This window comes from Arachis hypogaea, chromosome 12 (assembly GCF_003086295.3).
Source record: "Arachis hypogaea cultivar Tifrunner chromosome 12, arahy.Tifrunner.gnm2.J5K5, whole genome shotgun sequence".
NCBI classification, from domain to species: Eukaryota; Viridiplantae; Streptophyta; class Magnoliopsida; order Fabales; family Fabaceae; genus Arachis; species Arachis hypogaea.
The window spans coordinates 87,405,276-87,410,318 of record NC_092047.1 but is presented as its reverse complement, the minus strand read 5'-3'; the positions used below and the strand labels follow the sequence as shown (position 1 = coordinate 87,410,318).

General features: G+C 35.2%; 1 pseudogene; it reads left to right on the top strand.

Moving 5' to 3' along the window:
- The first annotated feature begins 257 nt into the window (after positions 1-257).
- Positions 258-4,831, top strand: LOC112727647 (myosin-9-like; annotated as a pseudogene).
- Positions 4,832-5,043: the final 212 nt, after the last annotated feature.

The following is a 5,043-nucleotide window of genomic DNA, read 5'->3' as shown; positions in this document are numbered from 1 at the left end:
TTCGCAGCAGCGCTCTCCAAGGACTGAAACCCGAAACGACGATCTGTGTGATGATCTTCTCCGGCGACTGCTCCAGTGACTGCTCCGGTGACGATTGCGTTCTCCGACGATCTTCTCAGCGGCGTTCTCCGAAACGAAGGTATGACATCTTGCGTTCTCCGACGAACGATCTTCTCCGGTGACATCTCTTCCAGCGATAGCTTCTCCAGCGGCGATCACATTCTGCATTCACCTCCTATGACGATATCCTCCAATGACGATCTTCTCCGGTGATATCTCCTCCAGCGACGGTCTTCTCCGGCGACACATTCTCCAGCGGCGATCTCCTTCGGCGACATCTCCTCTGGTCGCGATCTTTTCCGGCGACTTCCCCTCCAGCGACGATATCCTTCAGCTTCCTCCTTGCCGTCCTGTGTCTTCTCCGCCAAAATCCTCAGTGCCTCCTTTTCGTTCTAGATCGGCATGTCATTTTTCTATTTTTTGTACAAGAAGCATCGTTTGGTGAATTAACCCCTCATGTATTTGCAGTTGCTGATGTTGCTTACAGGTATGTAACATACCTAATTAATCATCACAATTCGATTTATATTCTGTTTAATTCGGTGGTGATTTCATGAATTTGTTATCAATCGGAGCTATGATTAACAAAGGAAAAAGTAATTCAATTCTTGTCAGTGGAAAGAGTGGAGCCGGTAAAACTGAAACTACAAGAATGCTTATGTGTTACCTTGCTTATTTAGGAGGAAGGGTTGCCACCAAAGGAAGAACAGTTGAACAGCAAGTTATTGAAGTACGATGCAAATAAACCACTCGTTTTTTCTTTTTCTTTTTTATATTTTAATTTTGACTCATTTGGGGTTTTTGAATAAACTGGACTAAGTGCAGTCAAATCCAATTTTAGAAGCCTTTGTAAATGCTAAAACTGTGAGGAACAACAATTCGAGTCCGTTTGGTAAATTCGTTGAGATCCAATTTGATAAGAATGGAAGAATCTCAGGAGCAGCCATTAGAACATATCTTCTAGAAAGATCTAGGGTTTGTCAAGTAAATGATCCTGAACGTAATTACCACTACTTCTATCTTCTCTGTGCTGCACTGCAGAAGGTAACTTGCACCGCACTTAATCTACTTATAGTTGCTATGATTTGCTTAATTATGTAAACTCGTTGCAATTTCTTCTGCTAACAGGAAGTTGAGAAATACAAATTAGGACATCTAAAACATTTCATCACCTTAATCAGTCAAAATGTTTTGAACTAGCTAATATAAGCGATGCTCGCAAGTATGTTGCCACTAGAAGAGCACTGGACATCGTTGGAATAAGCTAAAAGGATCAGGTATCTATAATGTATCTCTTTTTGGAAAGAATGAATTTGGCTTCTTGACAGAACAATTGAATCATTATCATTGCATCTTTGCCAGTAAGAAATTTTCAGAGTAGTTGCTGATATTCTTCATCTTGGTAACATTGCGTTTACCAAAGGAAAGGAAGTTGATTCATCTTTTCCAAAAGATGATAAAACCAAATTCCACCTGAAAACCACTGCTGAGCTTCTCATGTAAGATTAAGTTATTAATCCTATGTCAACTTGATTCTCAATTACTTTTAAGATGATTTTAGTTATACTGCATTTTTCACTTGATCAGGTGTGATCTTGCTGGTTTGGAAGATGCATTAGTGAAGTGTGTGATGATCACCAGAGATGGCTTGGCCAAAACAATATATTCTAGACTCTTTGACTGGTAATTAAGAAAAAAAATATAATCAAATTCTAGCTATTCAAAACCTGCTCCACTAATGTGTTTAATTTGTTAATAGGTTGGTAGACAAGATTAACAATTCGATCGGACAAGACGCAACTTCTAAATGTTTGATTGGAGTCCTTGATATCTATTGCTTTGGAAGCTTTAAAACCAACAGGTAATATGTAGTTTTAGAAGTGCATCCACTAGACTTCATTAATGGAAGATATTGAAAGCACCCTATGCTTGTTTTCAATTCTTTGTAACTCATTTTCAGCCTATCATGCTCTGCAGCTTTGAGCAGTTTTGCATTAATTTCACAAATGAGAAGTTGCAGCAACATTTAAGAATCATAAACGCTTCATTAAGCCAAAATTGTCTCAGACAGATTTTACTATTTCTCATTATGCAGGCGAGGTATGACTTATTCTCATATCAGAAGCTTCAGCAAAGTGAGACATTTTTTCTTCTTAATGCTAACTGTCCTTAATATGCAGGTGCAATACTAGTCTGATCAATTTCTAGACAAAAACAAGGATTATGTTGTCCTTGAGTATCAAGATTTGCTGGGTGCTTCCAAATGTTCTTTTGTAGCTGGCCTTTTTCCTCCACTTCCAGAAGAGACATCAAAATCTTCCAAATTTTCTTCAATTGGTTCTCGCTTTAAGCTATCACTCTTGTTCTAGTTTTCATTGTCAAAATTTTGGACACTGTTACCTTTTATTGGATCGATATATGTACAAGATCATGTCAGTTCCATCATAGTTTTGGACACTGAATACCTTTTATCTCCTTCCCTGAATGATGATTTGTACAAATATAAATCCATAGTTTCTTTATGATTTTAGCCTTTCTTCAGAGTTGTGTCTAATTGTTTTCCCTGCAGAGTGTTTTAGAAGCAATCAGAATTAGTTGCGCGGGATACCCTACTCGGCGTGCTTTCTTTGAATTTATGCATCGGTTTACCCTCCTCGCCCCGGAAATCGCAGATCGCAGATTTAGAATTGATGTTTCCAGATACTTTTCTACCAAAGACAATATTGTTGATCTGCTATGTTTTTTCACCTGTGGCAGCCACAATGAGAAGGTAAATCAGTTTAATTTACTTTAACTAGGAGTATCACATGTGCAATTTACTATCATATATTAATTAATTCTAAGGAAAATGACATGAAAAAATTAAATAAATAAAGCATGCATGATGCATGTATGATATAAACTTACAAGAAGTAATTAATGGAGAAGTTAGCGGTATTCAGGAAAATTCCATTAGCTGTCGTTAGCACTCAAAAGTGTATGACGCATACTGTTCGATGCCAATACATACCCTCTGATCTGATCTTAGCTTAAGATTAAAAATCTTCATGCTTAGTTTCCTTTCTCATCATGCCAGCTTGCAACTTAGTCCAACCACATTTATGGAGTCCCAAAATTACGTGTCAAATAATAATAATAATAATAATAATAATAATAATAATAAATCAGGGTTGATAACTAAGTAACTAACTTGCTTTGACTATAATTCTCAAAAGTAAAAATGGTTGCCACCTAATAGTTAATGCTAGTAATATATACCCTTTGATAAAACTGTTGAGTGATTATATTGATTTTAAATTTTTAATGAATCTGTTGGTGATAATTTCAAGTTTTAATATTTGCCTATACGGTATTTTGAATGAATTTTGTATTTTTATTTCCTATGTCGGACTGTACATTTAGGGAGCAACACCTATCAAAAGATAATAGAAAGTTAGTTGATTTCGAACATGTCGAAGTACTGGATTTGGAACATGTCGAAGTACTGTTACTAAGGGTCAAGACATCCGGTGAGTTATGCAGCATTTAGTTGGGTATTTCGTGTGCCCGTGTTAGTCAGTTCAATAATTTTTATACTTAGCTTCATAAGATAAATGTTATCAGTGTTTAAAAGTTTAATTCAAATGTTAATAGGTATGATTTCTCCTTGACATTTTCTGAGGCAATTTTTGAAATAGAGAAAGAATTTGACCTTTCTCATTTGGAAACATGTGAAGTCTGTAGTGGTACTAGAGCAAAGATTGGCTCTAAAATGAATATGTTTTCAACTTGTGGTGGGAGGGGGTCAGGTGATGAGGACTGAACAAACACCTTTCGGATTGTGAAGGTAAAGTAATTTAGCGGGTTTTTTTTCCATCATTTACAAGCTAGTGTCACATTGTGAAACAGTCAGAATTGATGTCTCTGAGCAATTTTTCAGATAATCATAGGTTAGCTTTGACATTTTTCCCTCTCAATTATCTTCTAATGCCTATGGTATTGATGCCAGATTTTCTAATAAACTTTGTTTTCTTTCAAATTTTTTAATACATTAATTACTATCCTACAAGCTAGAATTTTCTTTGTGACATTCCTTTGGCATCTCAAATAATGGAAGTGACCAAACTAGTTCAGTGATTACAGATTTGCGATGGTGTTGCTGTGGCATCCCTCCTCAATGCAACTCTTGTTATTCCTAAGTTTCTTTACAGCAACGTTTGGAACGACCCCAGGTAAAAGCAATTGTATGTGGGATGCCATAATTTTTTAAATATTTTTTAAATTGAAATTATATACAGTAAAGTGTGTATTAATTTATGTCGAAAAATTAATTTGCAGTCAAACACAGCATTGAACGTGCAACAAGAGAAAAGGCTAAAGCAAATGGGTGCAACAGTGAGGAATGCAGGGTCATATATAGAGAGACTGAAGCTGAATCAAGAAAGAGAGAAATTGGCAAGAAAGGTTATGGAAAAAATGTCTGTGGAACAATTATCTGATCTATTGTCATTCTACAACTCAATGGGCCAAATTTGCAATGAAGTTTTGGAAATTAAGATTCATGGCCTTGAAATTGTCAATGAAAATGAGTGTGTACCCATGATTTTGTTGATCATGGTTGGTGTAAATGTATTAAGTTAGGTGTGTGCTTTTAAATCTAAATTAGGTGATATACTCTTTATTTTTTTGGTGGGGTTTTGATCTGTAGAGAAAATTAAATGATGAGAACCAATGTATAATACTTGGATAAAATTGGAATAAAAAAAGTAATTAAAATAGAGTTGATTTTCTATATTTTTGTTTATGGATTATGATTTTTTGTTATTGTGAATTTTTAATAAAAAATTATTTGTTCAACGCAGTAAAAATGACGGTAAAAATTATATTTTTAAATGATAAAAAATATAAATTTTATTCAGAAAAAAGGGCGGTTTATAACTGCCATTTTAAACAACATGAAATGCCATTTTAACCCTATAAAAATGGCGGTCAGGGTAAAAATGG